Source organism: Nerophis lumbriciformis, linkage group LG26, assembly GCF_033978685.3.
Source record: "Nerophis lumbriciformis linkage group LG26, RoL_Nlum_v2.1, whole genome shotgun sequence".
In the NCBI taxonomy this organism is placed as follows: Eukaryota; Metazoa; Chordata; class Actinopteri; order Syngnathiformes; family Syngnathidae; genus Nerophis; species Nerophis lumbriciformis.
This window is the reverse complement of record NC_084573.2, coordinates 39,437,293-39,460,865: the sequence shown is the minus strand read 5'-3', so window position 1 is coordinate 39,460,865 and position 23,573 is coordinate 39,437,293. Positions and strand designations below refer to the sequence as shown.

Sequence of the window (23,573 nt, the reverse complement as noted above, 5' to 3'; positions counted from 1 at the left end):
TCGATCTCACCATCCACTCTTCCCTCACTCGTGAACAAGACTCCGAGGTACTTGAACTCCTCCACTTGGGGCAAGATCTCCTCCCCAACCCGGAGATGGCACTCCACCCTTTTCCGGGCGAGAACCATGGACTCGGACTTGGAGGTGCTGATTCTCATCCCAGTCGCTTCACACTCGGCTGCGAACCGATCCAGTGAGAGCTGAAGATCCTGGCCAGATGAAGCCATCAGGACCACATCATCTGCAAAAAGCAGAGACCTAATCCTGCAGCCACCAAACCAGATCCCCTCAACGCCTTGACTGCGCCTAGAAATTCTGTCCATAAAAGTTATGAACAGAATCGGTGACAAAGGGCAGCCTTGGCGGAGTCCAACCCTCACTGGAAACGTGTCCGACTTACTACCGGCAATGCGGACCAGGCTCTGGCACTGATCATACAGGGAGCGGACTGCCACAATCAGACAGTCCGATACCCCATACTCTCTGAGCACTCCCCACAGGACTTCCCGAGGGACACGGTGGAATGCCTTCTCCAAGTCCACAAAGCACATGTAGACTGGTTGGGCAAACTCCCATGCACCCTCAAGGACCCTGCGGAGAGTATAGAGCTGGTCCACAGTTCCACGACCAGGACGAAAACCACACTGTTCCTCCTGAATCCGAGGTTCGACTATCCGGCGTAGCCTCCTCTCCAGTACACCTGAATAGACCTTACCAGGAAGTGGAATTAAATTACCCTAAAAAACATATCGAAAAATGAGATAATATTTTTCATTATGGATCACAACTTAACTATACATAACCACTGTTGGCGCTAACACACTTTTTGTGTCTTTTTACGCACTGAAACCACAAAGGACGCGCATTTCCGCAAGACCCCGGGACGCACATTTTTTTATTTTGCCTTCTCCAGATCAAAACGTATCGCTTTCCGCAGGTGTTTTGTTTTGTTTATATTTTCCGGGTAAAATTTCCGTCCCCGTTTATTGCGTTTTTATTGGTCGTCTTCAAAGTAATGAACTTTCCGGTACAATTTCTTACATTTTGATTGGCCGAAAGTTGTATCAATGACAAATACTGCCTCACTTTGCACTGGGACTACTTTATGGCAAAGGGCTGTCAAAATAAAGACTTGATGGTAAACACTAAAGTGAGTGTTTTTAACTTCATCCTGTGCCATGGCTCCAGTAAATGACTTGTTTTAGTCTTTGTGAGTCCATGGAAACTTCACTTTTATCTCCCGCTGGATTCACATGGTTCCAGGATGGAGACAGGCTAGCTGTTAGCTTCAAGCTCAGCAGCACCCGACCAGACCAAAAACATACTTTTGAAGTGCTAATGTGCGAGGAGTGTTGAAAAGGAGTCTGGCAAGTTAGCAAGTGACGTCATCACCGTCATTGTTTACTCAAGCAGAGATGCTTATGATCAACTTTTTATCTTACCAGATGTCATTTTTTATTATCATTTGCAGCTCATGTTTTAAAGGCGCAATCTAAAAATACTATTCAAATAAACAAAAACATAACTAAAGTGGAATAAAAAAAGCTTACAGGTGAAATGTCATTTAGAAAAAGTTGCAATGTTGACTAATATTTTTTTTTTCTTAAAAACGGTCATTGCTCAAAACATAATATTGAATCAAAATCAATGTTTTTTTTAATGAATTATTGATCTATCAAAGGGTCCCATTATTTCACATCAAATATTACACTTTGAAAAATAGTTTTTGTAGGAGATTTTGCATATTTTGTGTGTTTGCCATAAAAAAAACAAAACAACATAGTTTTCTTTGACAAGAAGGGCAGAAATAAAAACAAACAAAAAAAACAACATAAAAAAAAAAAAATGAAAAGATTTAAGTGTTAAATAAATAATGTATGTATGCCCTGGCACACCATTATCATCATTTCATGACACAAGCAAACCACTTTTTACACTTTTATACTGAAATAAATACACTTACAACTTATTAAATACACACAGAGGTGGGACCAAGTCATTGTTTTGCAAGTCACAAGTAAGTCTCAAGTCTTTGTCCTCAAGTCCGAGTCAAGTCCCGAGTCAAGACAGGCAAGCCCCGAGTCAAGTCCAAAGTCAAGACTGGAAAGTCTCAAGTCAAGTCCTAAGTCCTGCATTTTGAGTTTCGAGTCCTTTCAAGTCCTTTTAACCACAGACTAATATATTAACACAGATTGTGTATGCTTTTCAAACGCTGTATTTATTTATTAAAACAAGTGCATTTTAAATTGCAGGAAAGAAAATTGTGCTGACATTGCACTTTATAATAGCACTATTAACCAGTCATTTTAAACATTAACTCATTCCTTTACAGAACAAACACATTGAAAAATAAAGTGCAAATGTACTTATTTGTACAAAAGTGTTAACATTGAAAAAACATGACATATACGTGAGCATAACAAAAAAGTTGTACTTTTTATATGTCAGGGCCCTATGCTGCATTGCATTTGCAAAAGACCAAATTAGCCAAGAGTCTGTCAGTCATTTGTGCACGATGGGGGCGTAGTATGATGCCACCATGGCTGAAAACTGGCTCCACTGGAGCACTGGAGGCAGGCACTGCCAAGACTCTCATGGCCACTCGGAACAGTGAAGGAAGAGTCTTCATGTTCAATGCCCAGAACAAAAGGGGGGAGAGAGTTGTTTTGGGTTGGTGCACTACTTGTAAGTGTATCTTGTGTTTTTTATGTTGATTTAATTAAAAAAAGACAAAAAAAAAAATTATTTCTTGTGCGGCCCGATACCAATCGATCCACGGACCAGTACCGGGCCGCGGCCCGGTGGTTGGGGACCACTGAGGTAAACAACCAACAGTATGTCAGAAAGCTAGCTAAAACGGTACACATATTCATAATATAGTATACATTTTAACTGACCTTTATTTGACTATTTTTGTCTTTTTTTAGGTGGCTAAAATACGCGGTGCTGCTGACCGCCGTCTAACGTTACGTGTGATATATTGACTAACGTAACCCTGCTTAAAAAAAATCACTGAACAAAAAGTATGAATAAGGTAGTGAACTGCAACAGATTCCCGTGTTTGCAATAACGTTATAACGTTAGCAGTGAGTTTACAGCCTCACTGATTTAACTACACAGCAAATAAAAGTCACGTTACTTAGCCAATAAACGTTATCTTACATTCAAAACTTACCGTTCTTTGTGCAACTTCAAATGCCGGACGAAGTTGGAAGTTGTTGCCTCTCCATCAGTCATTTTGGAACCGCATGTGTTGCATACTGCAAACCGTTTTGTGTTGACCACCTCGTAATTTTTATACCCAAACGAAATTATTTTATGTATCATTTTTTGTTCACTGGCGTGTGGTTTGGACATGTCTTCTTCCTGCAATTTGATTGGATGAATGCTGTGTGATGAAAACAAAGTAGATGTAATTTGATTGGCTGTTGTACTGAGAGCACACCAGCTGACACACGCAACGCTGATAGACAAGTACACAATGAAAAATACGGAGCGCTCCCGAATAACTTTTTCATCTTTGGGTTTTGGGGAAAGTAGCAAGTCATGTCAAGTCATGTCAATTCAAAAGGCTCAAGTCCAAGTGAAGTCACAAGTCATTGATGTTAAAGTCTAAGTCGAGTTGCAAGTCTTTTTACATTTTGTCAAGTCGAGTCTAAAGTCATCAAATTCATGACTCGAGTCTGACTCGAGTCCAAGTCATGTGACTCGAGTCCACACCTCTGAATACACATGTAGAAAAAAACTACCGGCAACGGTAAAGTTTAGAAAGAAGAAAAGTGAATGAATGTTTATAACTGAACACATTCACATATGCATAAACATTTGTTTTCTTTTGTATTATTTTGTTAATGAATGAAGTATTGTCTATGACAACCTTTTTCCAAAACACAATATAGAACGTGAGATATAACAGTTGTCATTTGTTTTCAAAACGCTCACAAAAAAAAGTGGGACCCCATTTTTATGACTCGATGGGGTCCCAGGGACATGCAACAATAGATACTGTATACGTCATGATAACGACTATTACAAAAGAAAACAGAAAAATGGAGGGGAAGAAAGAGAAGCCAGCTATATTAACCCTGTAGATTGTTATAGTAACAATAGATTGAGTTTGAAACAACAACAACAACAATAGAGCAACATTAGCAAATAGGATATGTACAAATATGATAGTAAAAAGTGATAGCAAATAAGCATTTAGTGAAAAAATAAATAAATAATACAGAAAGGACAAACATTATTACACTACAAATGGATCAATACAAATACCAATAGAAATATTACTATTAATAATGAACAATACCAATAATTGACCTCTATTATCAACAATACAGTTGTTCAAATGCAACAATACATATACGTAATAATAACTTGAGATACATAGTGGATCTAACATAATAGTGTGAGAGTCCAGTCCATAGTGGATCTAACATAATATCGTGAGAGTCCAGTCCATATTGGATCTAACATAATAGTGTGAGAGTCCAGTCCATAGCGGATCTAACATAATAGTGTGAGAGTCCAGTCCATAGTGGATCTAACATAATAGTGAGAGTCCAGTCCATAGTGGATCTAACATAATAGTGTGAGAGTCCAGTCCATAGTGGATCTAACATAATAGTAAGAGTCCATGTCCATAGGGGATCTAACATAATATTGTGAGAGTCCAGTCCATAGTGGATCTAACATAATAGTGAGAGTCCAGTCCATAGTGGATCTAACATAACAGTGAGAGTCCAGTCCATAGTGGATCTAACATAATATTGTGAGAGTCCAGTCCATAGTGGATCTAACATAATAGTGTGAGAGTCCAGTCCATAGTGGATCTAACATAATAGTGTGAGAGTCCAGTCCATAGTGGATCTAACATAATAGTGAGAGTCCAGTCCATAGTGGATCTAACATAATAGTGAGAGTCCAGTCCATAGTGGATCTAACATAATAGTGAGAGTCCAGTCCATAGTGGATCTAAATATAATAGTGTGAGAGTCCAGTCCATAGTGGATCTAACTTAATAGTGAGAGTCCAGTCCATAGTGGATCTAACATAATAGTGTGAGAGTCCAGTACATAGTGGATCTAACATAATAGTGTGAGAGTCCAGTCCATAGTGGATCTAACATAATAGTGTGAGAGTCCAGTCCATAGTGGATCTAACATAATAGTGTGAGTCCAGTCCATAGTGGGATTGTAAATAATTCAATGTATATACTCTGATGATGAACTTGTGTGATGACTGTATTACGCTGATAGTATATATTTGTACCATGAATTGATTAAAGTGGACCCCGACTTAAACAAGTTGAACAACGTATTTGGGTGTTACCATTTAGTGGTCAATTGTACTATTTAAAGTTCCAATCAATCAATCAATCAAAACCATAGTGTTTCTCACCTTCTTTATCTAATTGCTGCCGTCTCTCGTTATTTTGCTATTATGTTTATGAGAACAATGTTCAATTACGTTGAAAATTCCAATTACAAGTCAGTGGGAGTCATTCCCCGCCTCAGAACGACGTCGATATCGACATCAATCATCCCGTATCGCCCGCAGGTATCATAATAATGTTCGTGGGCTGGCGGAGTGACGCGTCAGGAGGAGCGTGGCTGCGTGGGACCGAGCGCAATAAAGAGAGGAGGCGAGAAGCGGGGCAACATCACACCGCGGTGCCTGTCCGCTCCCAGGGAGGAGGAACCATGCCGGCGTCCCATTAAAGCTCACCTTTCCCCCGCAGAACCTCGCTCACTCAACCCGAAGACGACTTCGTTTTGGCGGGGTAAGTCTCCACTTTTTACTTCTTTTACACTTTCACTACCCAACACTTTAACCAGTCCGGTTTTTTTTAAATACATTTTGTGTCACAAGTGAAGTCTAATTACTCCTACCTTGACGCAGACGCTCTTCTGAAACGTAAACAACAACAACAAAATAAATAACAACAAATCCACTTCCGCCTTATCAACCAATCACATTCGCGCTGAGGTGCATTCGCGGGATATTGTAAAACACATTTAAAGTAGGAACATGTCACGTGACCAAAGCCGAAGAGTTAATCATTTTTGATAATATAAAAAAATATATGACTTATAAAACATCATTAATATTTGGATTATCGGCTTGGGGACCCAGAAAACATTGTAATTAAAAAATAAAATAGAATTGAATCGTTTTTAATTTGTGTTGAGTATTTTAACATGTTGCTGATAAAATGTAGAGTGTTCAAAGTGGGGGCCATTTAACAATGAAATAAAAAAGCGACAAAAAAAAACAGCAGCAGCAGCAGTGAAAAAAAAAGAAAAAAAGAGCAACATTGTTTTAATGAGATGACGGGAAAAAATATTTAAAAAAGGAAAAAAATGGCCTGCAACACATATCCGGACACATAGGCATTGTTTATTTTGCAAACAAAGTTGAATCAAAATAGTTAATCAACACAAAATAATTCAAATGAAATCATTACAAATAGATCATATAAATAAAGTCTGTGATGAGGTGGCGACTTGTCCAGGGTGTACCCCGCCTTCCGTGTGAATCCAGCTGAGATTGGCTCCAGCGACCCCAAAAAGGGACAAGCGGTAGAAAATGGATGGATGGATGGATAAAATGTAGAGTGTTCAAAGTGGGGGCCATTTAACAATGAAGTAAAAAAGCAACAAAAAAAAACAGCAGCAGCAGCAAAAAAAAAAAAAAAAAAAAGAGCAACATTGTTTTAATGAGATGACGGGAAAAAATATTTAAAAAAGGAAAAAAATGGCCTGCAACACATATCGGGACACATAGGCGTTGTGTGTTTTGCAAACAAAGTTGAATCAAAATAGTTAATCAACACAAAATAATTCAAATGAAATCATTACAAATAGATAATATAAATAAAGTCTGTGATGAGGTGGCGACTTGTCCGGGGTGTACCCCGCCTTCCGTGTGAATGCAGCTGAGATAGGCTCCAGCGACCCCAAAAAGGGACAAGCGGTAGAAAATGGATGGATGGATGGATACAATGTAGAGTGTTCAAAGTGGGAGCCATTTAACAATGAAATAAAAAAGCAACAAAAAAAAACAGCAGCAGCAGCAAAAAAAAAAAAAAAAAGCAACATTGTTTAATGAGATGACGGAAAAAAAAATATTTAAAAAAGGAAAAAAATGGCCTGCAACACATATCCGGACACATAGGCGTTGTGTCTTTTGCAAACAAAGTTGAATCAAAATAGTTAATCAACACAAAATAATTCAAATGAAATCATTACAAATAGATAATTTAAATAAAGTCTGTGATGAGGTGGCGACTTGTCCAGGGTGTACCCCGCCTTCCGTTTGAATGCAGCTGAGATAGGCTCCAGCGACCCCAAAAAGGGACAAGCGGTAGAAACTGGATGGATGGATGGATACACTGTAGAGTGTTCAAAGTGGGGGCCATTTAACAATGAAATAAAAAAGCAACAAAAAAAACAGCAGCAGCCGCAAAAAAAAAAAAAAAAAGCAACATTGTTTAATGAGATGACAGAAAAAAATATTTAAAAAAGGAAAAATGGCCTGCAACACATATCCGGACACATAGGCGTTGTGTATTTTGCAAACAAAGTTGAATCAAAATAGTTAATCAACACAAAATAATTCAAAGGAAATCATTACAAATAGATAATATAAATAAAGTCTGTGATGAGGTGGCGACTTGTCCGGGGTGTACCCCGCCTTCCGTGTGAATGCAGCTGAGATAGGCTCTAGCGACCCCAAAAAGGGACAAGCGGTAGAAAATGGATGGATGGATGGATGGATACAATGTAGAGTGTTCAAAGTGGGGGCCATTTAACAATGAAATAAAAAAGCAACAAAAAAAACAGCAGCAGCAGCAAAAAAAAAAAGAAAAAAAGAGCAACATTGTTTTAATGAGATGACGGGAAAAATATTTCAAAAAGGAAAAAATGGCCTGCAACACATATCCGGACACATAGGCGTTGTGTATTTCGCAAACAAAGTTGAATCAAAAATAGTTAATCAACACAAAATAATTCAAATGAAATCATTACAAATAGATAATATAAATAAAGTCTGTGATGAGGTGGCGACTTGTCCAGGGTGTACCCCGCCTTCCGTGTGAATGCAGCTGAGATAGGCTCCAGCGACCCCAAAAAGGGACAAGCGGTAGAAAATGGATGGATGGATGGATAAAATGTAGAGTTTATGAGTTTGAACATCAAATATGTTGTCTTTGTAGCATATTCAACTGAATATGGCTTGAAAAGGATTTGCAAATCATTGTATTCCGTTTATATTTACATCTAACACAATTTCCCAACTCATATGGAAACGGGGTTTGTTTATACTTTTTTTTTAAACAGCTCGGGGTTCAGAATCCTATCATGAGAAAAAAAAGTTTTTACACTTACAGTAATACACTGATAATAATAATAATAACTGGGATTTATATAGCGCTTTTCTAAGTACCCAAAGTCGCTTTACATGTAGAACCCATCATTCATTCACACCTGGTGGTGGTAAGCTACTTTCATAGCCACAGCTGCCCTGGGGTAGACTGACAGAAGCGTGGCTGCAATTTGCGCCAACGGCCCCTCCGACCACCACCTATCATTCATCATTCAGTTCACCGGTGTGAGTGGCACCGGGGGCAAAGGGTGAAGTGTCCCGCCCAAGGACACAACGGCAGCGATTTTTGGATGGTAAGAGGCGGGGAGCGAACCTGCAACCCTCAGGTTTCTGGCACGGTTGCTCTACCCACTACGCCATGCCGCCCCACTGAGAAAACAGCAACCTTTTTTTTTTAGGCAAAAAAACTAACAAAAAACTGGCAGCTCAATCACCAGATGTTTACAGTAAAATAGAGTGTGACCATTTTACTGTCAATTTTATGGTAAAATTCTGCCATTTTTTTAACCGCAAAATCCACTTATTGTTTTTTTCTTACAGTGTAGGTAAAATATACATGTACTAATAAAATGCATAGGTAATGGTGTGACAATATCATGTGGTTAATCCTTATTCTTTTATTAATGTTACAAGCGGCCCTCTGAGGGCATCCAAAACTGCAATGTGGCCCTCAATGAAATGGTTTAAGGCAGGGGTGCTCAATACGTCGATCGCGATCTACCAGTCGATCGCAAAGGTAGTATTGGTAGATCGCATTACATTATTAAAAAAAAAAAAAAAAAAAAAAAAATTTTTTTTTTTTTTTTTTTTTTTTTTTTTTTTTGTGTGTCCTGTCCAGCTTCTCAGGCAAATCATATAGTTGATGTAGATGCCCATTTTGGCTGTTCACATTTACTTTACAAAAGAGAAGTGTAGGATACTTCTCTTGTTGCCTTATTTGTATTTGACTTTATTAAATGTATTTATATTATCATTTAGTGCAGCCGGGCCGGAGCAGGAGGGGATAGAAAGAGAAAAAAAAAGAAGACAGAGGGGGAAATTGTGGGGACAAGAGGGGGATTAGACAGAGAGACAAAAACAACAACAGCAAATAACAACAACAACAACAATAGAGCAACATCAGCAAATATGACATGTACAAATATGATGGTAAAAGTAATAGCAAATAAGCAGTTAGCGAAAAATAAAAAATAATGCAGAAATGACAATGAGCATTATTACACTACAAATGGATCAATACAAATACCAATAGAAATAGCGCTATTGATAATGAACGATACCAATAATTTACCTTTATTATCAACAATACAGTTGTTTAAATGCAACAATACATATACGTAATGATAACTTGAGATACGAAAGAATGCAGAAAAATGGAGGGGAAGAAAGAGAAGCAACCTACATTAACCTTGTAGATTGTTATAGTCATAATAGGTTAAGCTTTGTCAGTGTGCCGTGTGTTACACCCAGTTTACCCTAGGGCAGGGGTGCTCATTACGTCGATCGCGAGCTACCGGTCGATCTCGGAGGGTGTGTCAGTCGATCACCAGCCAGGCATTAAAAAAATAGTCCTAAAAATGAGCGATCATAAATCTTCACTATGACGTCATTTTCGTCACTTGACTGACATTCACGGCACCCGAGGGTCTTCTGAGATGACGCTGGCTGCTGCCAGCTCATTAAAATGACCGACTGGAAGGCGAGAAACACTTTATTTCAACAGACTCTGGCGCCGTACCTGTCGTCAAAACTCCAAAGACCGACTGCACAGTTGCACAGTTGCGCTAACAAAATAAGAGTCTCAGAAAGCTGGCGTGCACAAGCTAGCAAGCTACAGAGTTTGCCGACAATGTATTTCTTGTAAAGTGTATACAAAGGAGTACGAAAGCTGGACAAATAAGATGCCAAAAACCAACCACTTTCATGTGGTATTGAACAGAAAGGAGGACTTTTTTTCTCCTCCATTCGAAAATGCGGACGTTATCATCACTACTGTCTGATTACAATCAATGCAAGTCATCACAATCAGGTAATACACCAACTTATATTCTTGTCTTCATGAAAGAAAGGAATCTATATGTGTTAAACATGCTTGTATTATCTTTAAACACCTTTAACTTGTTAACAATATTAACTATATGTGTTAAACGTGCTTGTCTTATCTTTAAACACCTTTAACTTATTAACAATATTAACTATATGTGTTAAACATGCTTGTATTATCTTTAAACATCTTTAACTTATTAACAATATTAACTATATGTGTTAAACATGCTTGTATTATCTTTAAACACCTTTAATTTTTTAACAATATTAACTATATGTGTTAAACATGCTTGTATTATCATTAAACACCTTTAACTTGTTAACAAAAACATATATTTCATAAATAAGTAAATGTAAATGATATATATGAATGAGGTAGATCCCCACGACTTGATCAATTGAAAAGTAGCTCGCCTGCAGAAAAAGTGTGAGCACCCCTGGTTTAAGGTTTTATAACTTTTTTTTTTATTTGGAAACAGAGTCATCCATTGGGACTCTTTGAACTATTTGTTGGGTTGAATGCAGGTGGTGACTTTTTTGCTTTGGTGAGAAGAAGATTAATGAGCACATGAGGCGCAATTAGCACATGCTGAATAAACATCACAGAAGAAAGGGGAGAACAAAAAAAAAAAAGGCCTGGAGATGACGTCTACATTCAAAGTAAAACTTCATCCCTGCTGCTTGCAGGCCTGTGCCCTCACCCCATTGTCACTAATTAATGAGGCGCTCTGCTCAATCCAATAAAGTCCATGTGTATTAGATCAGAGGTCGTAAGTGAGTGAGGGGGGAAGGGGGAACGACACCTTTTTAGCAGATAACAGCGCCGTCCTAACCATGATGCTGCATCACAAGCCACATTTTAAAATGTCACGTGGACGAAGACGTTCCTCCGGGGAAGGGGTCGTACAATACGGCAAACGCCGGTATCGATTTGATACCAAATAAACTGTATCGCCATTGCTTATAAGCAGAGGTGTGGACTCGAGTCACATGACTTGGACTCGAGTCAGACTCGAGTCATGAATTTGATGACTTTAGACTCGACTTGACAAAATGTAAAAAGACTTAATTGCAACTCGACTTAGACTTTAACATCAATGACTTGTGACTTCACTTGGACTTGAGCCTTTTGAATTGACATGACTTGACTTGACTTGCTACTTTCCCCAAAACCCAAAGATGAAAAAGTTATTCGGGAGCGCTCCGTATTTTTCATTGTGTACTTGTCTATCAGCGTTGCGTGTGTCAGCTGGTGTGCTCTCAGTACAACAGCCAATCAAATTAGATCTACTTTGTTTTCATCACACAGCATTCATCCAATCAAATTGCAGGACAACCAACGAAGAAGACATGTCCAAACCACACGCCAGTGAACAAAAAATGAAACCTAAAATAATTTTGTTTGGGTATAAAAATTACGAGGTGGTCAACACAAAACGGTTTGCAGTATGCAACACATGCGGTTCCAAAATGACTGATGGAGAGGCAACAACTTCCAACTTCGTCCGACATTTGAAGTTGCACAAAGAAGGGTAAGTTTTGAATGTAAGATAACGTTTATTGGCTAAGTAACGTGACTTTTATTTGCTGTGTAGTTAAATCAGTGAGGCTGTAAACTCACTGCTAACGTTATAACGTTATTGCAAACACGGGAATCTGTTGCAGTTCACTACCTTATTCATACTTTTTGTTCAGTGATTTTTTTTAAGCAGGGTTACGTTAGTCAACATATCACACGTAACGTTAGACGGCGGTCAGCAGCACCGCGTATTTTAGCCACCTAAAAAAAGACAAAAATAGTCAAATAAAGGTCAGTTAAAATGTATACTATATTATGAATATGTGTACCGTTTTAGCTAGCTTTCTGACATACTGTTGGTTGTTTACCTCAGTGGTCCCCAACCACCGGGCCGTGGCCCGGTACTGGTCCGTGGATCGATTGGTATCGGGCCGCACAAGAAATATATATATATTTTTTCTTTTTTTAATTAAATCAACATAAAAAACACAAGATACACTTACAAGTAGTGCACCAACCCAAAACAACTCTCTCCCCCCTTTTGTTCTGGGCATTGAACATGAAGACTCTTCCTTCACTGTTCCGAGTGGCCATGAGCGTCTTGGCAGTGCCTGCCTCCGGTGCTCCAGTGGAGCGAGTTTTCAGCCATGGTGGCATCATACTACGCCCCCATCGTGCACAAATGACGGACAGACTCTTGGCTAATTTGGTCTTTTGCAAATGCAATGCAGCATAGGGCCCTGACATATAAAAAGTACAACTTTTTTTGTTATGTTCACGTATATGTCATGTTTTTTCAATGTTAACACTTTTGTACAAATAAGTACATTTGCACTTTATTTTTCAATGTGTTTGTTCTGTAAAGGAATGAGTTAATGTTTAAAATGACTGGTTAATAGTGCTATTATAAAGTGCAATGTCAGCACAATTTTCTTTCCTGCAATTTCAAATGCACTTGTTTTAATAAATAAATACAGCGTTTGAAAAGCATACACAATCTGTGTTAATATATTAGTCTGTGGTTAAAAGGACTTGAAAGGACTCGAAACTCAAAATGCAGGACTTAGGACTTGACTTGAGACTTTCCAGTCTTGACTTTGGACTTGACTCGGGGCTTGCCTGTCTTGACTCGGGACTTGACTCGGACTTGAGGGCAAAGACTTGAGACTTACTTGTGACTTGCAAAACAATGACTTGGTCCCACCTCTGCTTATAAGTCAACAGTGCAAAGCAAAAAAAAATGCAAAGTCTGCCGTGTGTCCAAGCACTCCTTCCCCGAGCTTGTGGACAATCTAAAGCAAGTGTTTTTCAACCTTTTTTTGAGCCAAGGCACATTTCCTGCGTTGAGGCACACCACCAGCAGAAATCACTAAAAAAAAAAAAACTCAGTTGACAGTAAAATTGGTTGTCGCAATTGTTGGATCTGACTTTAAACCATAACCAAGCATGCATTGTTGATTGTCATGTCATGTTCAGATGTACATTGTCTATGCCGTCTTTGCGCCGCAGTAAGTCTTTGCTGTCGTCCAGCATTCTGTTTTTGTTTACTTTGTCGCCAGTTCAGTTTTAGTTTCGTTCTGCATAGCCTTCCCTAAGCTTCAATGCTTTTTCTTAGGGGCACTCACCTTTTGTTTATTTTTGGTTTCAGCATTAGATACCTTTTTACCTGCACACTGCCTCCCGCTGTTTCCCACATCTACAAAGCAATTATCTACCTGCTGCCACCTACTGACATGGAAGAGTATTACATGGTTACTCTGCCGAGCTCTAGACAGCACCGACACTCTACAACAGGGGTGCTCACACTTTTTCTGCAGGCGAGCTACTTTTCAATTGATCAAGTCGTGGGGATCTACCTCATTCATATATATCATTTATATTTACTTATTTATGAAATATATGTTTTTGTTAACAAGTTAAATGTGTTTAATGATAATACAAGCATGTTTAATACATATAGTTAATATTATTAATAAGTTAAAGGTGTTTAAAGATAATACAAGCATGTTTAACACATATAGTCAATATTGTTAACAAGTTAAAGGTGTTTTATGATAATACAAGCATGTTTAACACATATAGTTAATATTGTTAAAAAAATAAAGGTGTTTAATGATAATACAAGTATGTTTAATACAAATAGTTAATATTGTTAACAAGTTAAAGGTGTTTAAAGATAATGCAAGCATGTTTAACACATACAGTTAATATTGTTAACAAGTTAAAGGTGTTTAATGATAATACAAGCATGTTTAATACATATAGTTAATATTATTAATAAGTTAAAGGTGTTTAAAGATAATACAAGTATGTTTAACACATATAGTTAATATTGTTAACAAGTTAAAGGTGTTTAATGATAATACAAGCATGTTTAATACATATAGTTAATATTAATAAGTTAAAGGTGTTTAAAGATAATACAAGCATGTTTAACACATATAGTTAATATTGTTAATAAGTTAAAGGTGTTTAATGATAATACAAGTATGTTTAATACATATAGTTAATATTGTTAAAAAAATAAAGGTGTTTAATGATAATACAAGTATGTTTGATACAAATAGTTAATATTGTTAACAAGTTAAAGGTGTTTAAAGATAATGCAAGCATGTTTAACACATATAGTTAATATTGTTAACAAGTTAAAGGTGTTTAATGATAATACAAGCATGTTTAACGCATATAGTTAATATTGTTAAAAAAATAAAGGTGTTTAATGATAATACAAGTATGTTTAATACAAATAGTTAATATTGTTAACAAGTTAAAGGTGTTTAAAGATAATGCAAGCATGTTTAACACGTATAGTTAATATTGTTAACAAGTTAAAGGTGTTTAATGATAATACAAGCATGTTTAATACATATAGTTAATATTATTACTAAGTTAAAGGTGTTTAAAGATAATACAAGCATGTTTAACACATATAGTTAATATTGTTAACAAGTTAAAGGTGTTTAATGATAATACAAGCATGTTTAACACAGTTAATATTGTTAAAAAATTAAAGGTGTTTAATGATAATACAAGCATGTTTAACACATATAGTTAATATTGTTAATAAGTTAAAGGTGTTTAAAGATAATACAAGCATGTTTAACACATATAGTTAATATTGTTAACAAGTTAAAGGTGTTTAATGATAATACAAGCATGTTTAACACAGTTAATATTGTTAAAAAATTAAAAGTGTTTAATGATAATACAAGCATGTTTAACACATATAGTTAATATTGTTAATAAGTTAAAGGTGTTTAAAGATAATACAAGCATGTTTAACACATATAGTTAATATTGTTAATAAGTTAAAGGTGTTTAAAGATAATACAAGCATGTTTAACACATATAGTTAATATTGTTAATAAGTTAAAGGTGTTTAAAGATAATACAAGCATGTTTAACACATATGATTCCTTTCTTTCATGAAGACAAGAATATAAGTTGGTGTATTACCTGATTCTGATGACTTGCATTGATTGGAATCAGACAGTGGTGATGATAATGTCCGCATTTTCGAATGGAGGAGAAAAAAAGTCCTCCTTTCTGTCCAATACCACATGAAAGTGGTTGGTGTTTGGCATCTTATTTGTCCAGCTTTCGTACTCCTTTGTATACACTTTACAAGAAATACATTGTCGGCAAACTCCGTAGCTTGCTAGCTTGTGCACGCCGGCTTTCTGAGACTCTTATTTTGTTAGCGCAACTGTGCAACTGTGCGGTCGGTCTTTGGAGTTTTGACGACAGGTACGGCGCCAGAGTCTGTTGAAATAAAGTGTTTCTCGCCTTCCAGTCGGTCATTTTAATGAGCTGGCAGCAGCCAGCGTCATCTCAGAAGACCCTCGGGTGCCGTGAATGTCAATCAAGTGACGAAAGTGACGTCATAGTGAAGATTTATGATCGCTCATTTTTAGGACTATTTTTTTAATGCCTGGCTGGTGATCGACTGACACACCCTCCGAGATCGACCGGTAGATCGCGATCGACGTAATGAGCACCCCTGCTCTACAACAACACATCATTTGCAGACTGTAATTACTGGTTTGCAAATAATATTTTTTAACCCATATACCGTATTTTCCGCACCATAAGCCGCCCTGGGTTATAAGCCGCGCCTTCAATGAACGGCATATTTCAAAACTTTGTCCACCTATAAGCCGCCCCGTGTTATAAGCCGCATCTAACTGCGCTAAAGGAATGTCAAAAAAACAGTCAGATAGGTCAGTCAAACTTTAATAATATATTAAAAACCAGCGTGATGTGGGCGCGCATGGAGTCGTATATCAACATGGACGGAGCTGCGTGAAAAAAGCCACCCGGCCTCTTCGCGTAAACTTACCTTAACCACTCGCTCATCTTTTCTTCATCCATCCATCCCTTCGAGTTAGCTTTTATGATGACGCCGGCTGGAAAGGTCTCTTTTGGCAAGGTCTTCCTTTTGAATATCACCATGGGTGGAAGTTTCTGGCCATTAGCATGGCAAGCTAGAACCACAGTGAAGGATGACTTCTCATTCCCTGTGGTGCGAATATTCACCGTACGTGCTCCCGTTGTATCCACAGTGCGGTTCACAGGAATATCAAAAGTCAGTGGAACCTCGTCCATGTTGATAATGTTCTCTGGCCGGATCTTTTTTTCAGCTATCTTGTTTTTACAATATGCACGGAAAGTAGCCAGCTTTTCTTGAAAGTCTTTAGGCAGTTGCTGTGAAATAGTAGTCCGTGTGCGGATGGAGAGATTGCGTCTTTTCATGAACCGGATCCCTGTCGCTTAGTAGGAGCCATTTTGTGGTCTTTACAGATGTAAACACACAAAGGAAATGAAACGTAATATCCGCGCCCTTCTTCTTCTTCTACGCGGGCGGGTGGTTGCTTACAGTAGAAGAAGAAGCGCTTCCTGTTCTATGGGGGCGGGTGCTTACCTTGGCGGTTGCTTGCGTAGAAGAAGAAGCACTTCCTCTTCTACGGGGAAAAAAGATGGCGGCTGTTTACCGTAGTTGCGAGACCGAAACTTTATGAAAATGAATCTTAATATTAATCCATATATAAAGCGCACCGGGTTATAAGGCGCACTGTCAGCTTTTGAGTAAATTTGTGGTTTTTAGGTGCGCCTTATAGTGCGGAAAATACGGTAGGTGAATTGAGATAATCTCCCAAGGCACACCAGACTGTATCTCACGGCGCACTAGTGTGCTGCGGCACGGTGGTTGAAAAACACTGATCTAACAAACTGTATTAAAAAGGCAGCCAAAAAAGCTAACATTTGAGAAAATAAAAATAGAAGACAAAACGGAAAAAAATATCGATCTCGTCAGTCAACTATCCATCCGATACTGATACTGTTCATAGTGTAGATATTAGGGATTGACACACCTGCCCCGATGTTCCACACGCTGAACAATTTCAAAGCACGGACAAGAAATGTGCACGTTGGCCCCTTTACCAATGCTTTTTCGGACGTATTTTCTAGACCATTTTAGGCGAATATAATATATATATATATATATATATACATATATATATATATATAAGCCGCAGATACTTTTGGCGATATAGTGTATTTGGCCACCCATCCAAATGGTGAGAACCAGGTGTCCTAATCACTTGGCCCGGTGTATCAAATCAAGCACTTAGGCATGGAGACTGTTTCTACAAACATTTGTGAAAGAATGGGCCGCTTTCAGTGATTTCCAGCGTGGAACTGTCATAGGATGCCACCTGTGCAACAAATCCAGTCCTGAAATTTCCTCGCTCCTAAATATTCCAAAGTCAACTTTATTATAAGAAAAGTGAAGAGTTTGGGAACAACAGCAACTCAGCCACCAAGTGGTAGGCCAGGTAAACTGACAGAGAGGTCAGCATAGTGCAAAGACTTTCTGCCAGTTGCTACAGAGCTCCAAACTTCATGTCACCTTCCAATTAGCCCACGTACAGTACGCAGAGAGCTTCATGGAATGGGTTTCCATGGCCGAGCAGCTGCATCTAAGTCATACATCACCAAGTCCAATGCAAAGTGTGGGATGCAGTGGTGTAAAGGACGTCACCACTGGACTCTAGAGCAGTGGAGACGCCTTCTCTGGACTGATGAATCACACTTTTCCATCTGGCAATCTGATGGACCAGTCTGGGTTTGGAGTTTGCCAGGAGAACGCTACATTTCAGACTGCATTGTGCCCAGTGTGACATTTGGTGGAGGAGGAATTATGGTGTGGGGTTGTTTTTCAGGAGTTAGTTCCAGTGAAAGGAACTTTGAATGCTCCAGGATACCAAAACATTTTGGACAATTCCATGGGATGGCACTTCAAGTTCATATGTGAGTCAAGGCAGGTGGCCAAATACTTTTGGCAATACAGTGTATATACGTTGTGAAATTAATTATTTAGACAAATATATTCTGTTAATGTTTTATCAAATACCTTTTAATTGTTTCCAAACGGTGCCTGTAACACGGCAGTAAAACGGCTGATTAAACAAAACAGAAGTAAATGGGTTATACTTGTATAGTGCTTTTCTACCTTCAAGGTACTCAAATCTAGGGCTGCAGCTAACGATTATTTTTCTATCGATTAATCTATAGATTATTTTTTTCGATTAATCGGTTAATCTATAGATTATTTTTTCGATTAATCTATAGATTATTTTTCCTTTTACCGATTATTTTTTTTATTTAAAATGAAGAGGAAAAAATAAATGTAGGCCAGTTTTTTCAAAAGGCATGGCTTTTATATACAAAAAAAAAAGTATGGCCACTCAGTCAACATTGACAACAACATGACAAAATATTCTGTAACAATGTAAACATTTAAAACTTTTAACATTTAACAAAATTAAAAGTAGCTTATTTGCTTTTTAATGTGCAAATATAAAAGTAAACATCCAGTGCAAATCTTAATATTCTGGAATAGTATAAGCATTTAAAAAGTATTGCTTATTTTGCTTTAAAATGTGCAAAAATAAAGATAAACATTCAATACAAAAAAGTGCAAAACGAAAATATTCTGTAACAAGTGTAAACATTTCAACAAAAGTAAAAGTATTGCTTATTTGCTAAAATGTGCAAAAATAAAGCTAAACATCCAATACAAAAAAGTGTACAGTGTAAACATTTCAACAAAAGTAAAAGTATTGCTTATTTTGCTTAATAACACAACAATGATAGTATGATTAAAGTGAAAGTTAATTGTTGGTTTGTACATAGTATATGTAACTGTTAATGTTGTAAAAGGTATTTGCACAACTAATTAACGTTAGCGTTTGTGACACGTCTTGTGCCGTGGGGTTCTTTCAGGACCGACAGACTGAACGCCAGACGGCTTTGCCAGGTTTACAATCTTTTAATTTTACACAAAGTCTTTTCTCTTCCAACTCTTTTCTCTTTCTTTCCTCGCTTTTCAGCTCCTCTTCCTCGCTCGCTCGTCGTCCCCTGTCTCTTGCGGCGTCGCTCCCGGCGCGCCCCACCTCGCCGCTCGCTCGCCGCTCGCTCGCCGGCCCCGCCTCTCCACAGCGTTAAAGAGGAGCGCGTCTTTGTAAACACTGAACAGGCACGCCAAACGCGCCTCTCAGAGCGAAACGGTGCTTTAGTTTATGAATTTACAACGCAGATACAAATGACACATTCATGTTTTTGTGTAATGATGACAACGTATACGCACGCGGACGATTGACTTGTTGATGGTGATGGCAAGAACGCTGTCGGGGGTTTTCTTTTCAAATGTTCGTTCATAGCCGTTGTGCTGCTATGATAGGCCATTTCCGCTCGACACAGTGTGCATACAACAACATTATTAGGCCGTTTATTGAAATACTCCGACACTTTTGACGACTTTTGGCGTGCTTTTTTCTCCTCGCTCGCATCGTCTGCTTTGCGCTCCGCCATGACAGTAGTGTGACGTAAATATGCGACGCGCCGACGCACAAAAACGGCGTCGACGTATTTACGTAACCGATGACGTCGACTACGTCGACGCGTCGTTTCAGCCTTACTCAAATCGTTTTGACACTTTTTCCACATTCACCCACTCACACACACATTCACACACTGATATAGATATAGTTCCCTGGACCCACGAGGACTTTGAGGGCAAAAACCAAAAGGGTTTGAATAATTATTGTTTTTGTTTAGTTATTGTGTACTATTGACATTGCTCAAATAATTGCATGTAATAAAAAATAACAAAGCACTAGTTTATATATTGTTCAAAGAGCATAAATCCCTAATTGAAACCATCTCTTCCTATAGTCCTATAATTCAGTGGGAAATTATGCAAATTCACCTAGTTGGTCCAAAAAATATTTTTTGCAAATCAATTATTATAGTCTGCAAATAATGTGCCGTTGCTTAGTGTCGGTGCTGTGTAAAACTCGGCAGGGTAACCACGTAAGTAGGTGGCAGCAGGTAGTTCATTGCTTTGTAAAAGTCCGAACGTGTCGGGTGAGACGAGGATGGTTTGTTGTGATCCCGATATGCAGAGCACAGCGGGAGGCAGGGTGCAGGTAAAAAGGTATGTAATGCTTAAACCAAAAATTTAACAAAAGGGAAAGAAAAAGGCAAAGGCTATGCAAAAAAAAAGTAAAACTGAACTGGCTTACGAAGTAAACAGAAACAGAATGCTGGACGACAGCAAAAACTTACGGCGTCCATAAAGTGCATCCGTTCATGACATGGCAATCAACAATGTCCACACAAAGAAGGGTAGCAACAACGTAAAAGACATGGAACTGCTACAGGAAAATACCAACAAAACAGGGAGGGCCACCAAAATAAGAGCGCAAGACAAGAACTAAAGCACTACACAGAGGAAAACAGCAACAAAACAGGAAGGGCCACCAAAATAAGAGCGCAAGACAAGAACTAAAGCACTACACACAGGAAAGCAGCAACAAAAAAGGAAGGGCCACCAAAATAAGAGCGCAAGACAAGAACTAAAGCACTACACACAGGATAACAGCAACAAAAAAGGAAGGGCCACCAAAATAAGAGCGCAAGACAAGAACTAAAGCACGACACACAGGAAAACAGCAACAAAACAGGAAGGGCCACCAAAATAAGAACGCAAGACAAGAACTAAAGCACTACACACAGGAAAACAGCAACAAAACAGGAAGGGCCACCAAAATAAGAGCGCAAGACAAGAACTAAAGCACTACACACAGGATAACAGCAACAAAACAGGAAGGGCCACCAAAATAAGAGCGCAAGACAAGAACTAAAGCACTACACACAGGATAACAGCAACAAAACAGGAAGGGCCACCAAAATAAGAGCGCAAGACAAGAACTAAAGCACTACACACAGGAAAACAGCAACAAAAAAGGAAGGGCCACCAAAATAAGAGCGCAAGACAAGAACTAAAGCACTACACACAGGAAAATACCAACAAAACAGGGAGGGCCACCAAAATAAGAGCGCAAGACAAGAACTAAAGCACTACACAGAGGAAAACAGCAACAAAACAGGAAGGGCCACCAAAATAAGAGCGCAAGACAAGAACTAAAGCACTACACACAGGAAAGCAGCAACAAAAAAGGAAGGGCCACCAAAATAAGAGCGCATGACAAGAACTAAAGCACTACACACAGGATAACAGCAACAAAAAAGGAAGGGCCACCAAAATAAGAGCGCAAGACAAGAACTAAAGCACGACACACAGGAAAACAGCAACAAAACAGGAAGGGCCACCAAAATAAGAGCACAAGACAAGAACTGAAGCACTACACAGAGGAAAACAGCAACAAAACAGGAAGGGCCACCAAAATAAGAGCGCAAGACAAGAACTAAAGCACTACACACAGGATAACAGCAACAAAACAGGAAGGGCCACCAAAATAAGAGCGCAAGACAAGAACTAAAGCACTACACACAGGAAAACAGCAACAAAAAAGGAAGGGCCACCAAAATAAGAGCGCAAGACAAGAACTAAAGCACTACACACAGGAAAACAGCAACAAAAAAGGAAGGGCCACCAAAATAAGAGCGCAAGACAAGAACTAATGCACTACACACAGGAAAACAGCAACAAAAAAGGAAGGGCCACCAAAATAAGAGCGCAAGACAAGAACTAAAGCACTACACACAGGAAAACAACAACAACAACAAAAAAGGAAGGGCCACCAAAATAAGAGCGCAAGACAAGAACTAATGCACTACACACAGGAAAACAGCAACAAAACTGGAAGGGCCACCAAAATAAGAGCGCAAGACAAGAACTAAAGCACGACACACAGGAAAACAACAAAGTCAAAGTAAGGCACGACGACCTGGTGGAGTTTCATTTTTGAACCTTTTCTGCTGGTGGTGTGCCTACGGATTATTTTCAAAGGAAAAAAATGTGCCTTGCCTCCAAAAAGGTTGAAAAACTCTGCTATAATTGACACTTGTTCATTCTAGCAACTGAGTCCAGTTGTTCACCAAAAAAGTGCTGATGTAAGATGAATGTTGAAGAAGAAGTGGGCTTGTGAGATTGAGGTGGAGGTGGAGGTGAGAGCCAGCACACCAGGCGCTACATCTCACAGTCCTATCTCAAACAGAAGGCCTAATGAGTGGATGTGGAAGGTATGCAGACATGAAAGGGTTAAAGGTGAGCAGCAGCAATCCTCAATGACCCCCTGAGTGAAAGTCAATTACTTCTGGTGTTGAACAGACCACGGGGGGGTGGGGGGGGGGGATGTGTCAGCCTCATTACAACTACTTCATGCCCAGTAAGTCAGGAGCACTTGCACTTCCGTCAAAAGGCCGGTCGATTAGATTAGAATTAAAGCGTGATCTTTATCAGACTTCAATGTGGCCCCCGTGTGGCCCCAGCATCACTTGCATGTGTCGTTCCATAGAGTGAAATAAAGCCAACAAAGTTGACCGCATTCCGTAGATGAAAAGGAAGTAAAGCCATCACACCTTAAATATTAGCCTTTTTTTTTTTAAAGTAATATAAATAGATGTATATATATATGTAGTGTAATATATTAGGGAGGGTTCTAATCTTTTTATGGCTGTTAAGTAAAGACACGGACTTCTGCTTGGATCTACGTTAGCTTTCATTTTGAACTCACGTAAGTAAACAACTTACACAATGTACGTAATATGTACTGTGAAGTAATATGTACTGTAAACAAATACGCCACAGCATACACCATATGTATACTTATACACATATACGTGTGAGTGTGTGTGTGTGTGTGTATATATATATATATATAGATAGATAGATAGATATACAGTATATATATGTGTGTGTATGTATATGTGTGTATAAATATCTATATCTATACATATATATACACATACATATATACATGTGTGTATGTATGTATATATTACATAGGTATTTTACATATATACAGTTTATATATATATATATATATATATATATATATATATATATATACAGTATATATATAAATATGTGTGTATATATATGTATATATCACATATGTATTATTATACATATATATGTGTGTATAATACATATTATAAATTTATATATATACACATACATATATAGTTATGTGTATGTATATGTGTGTGTATATATATCTATATCTATATATATACACATATATATATACATGTGTGTATGTATGTATATATTACATAGGTATTTTACATATATACAGTTTTTATATAT

General features: G+C 38.2%; 1 protein-coding gene across 1 annotated transcript in view; it reads left to right on the top strand.

Annotated features, from left to right (window-relative positions):
- The first annotated feature begins 5,608 nt into the window (after nucleotides 1-5,608).
- Nucleotides 5,609-23,573, top strand: part of osr1 (odd-skipped related transcription factor 1) — a 36,393-nt gene continuing 18,428 nt past the window's right edge. The window contains exon 1 of the mRNA XM_061986890.2: nucleotides 5,609-5,782. The gene's annotated coding sequence lies outside the window, so the exon portion shown is untranslated. The remainder of the gene's footprint in view (nucleotides 5,783-23,573) is intronic.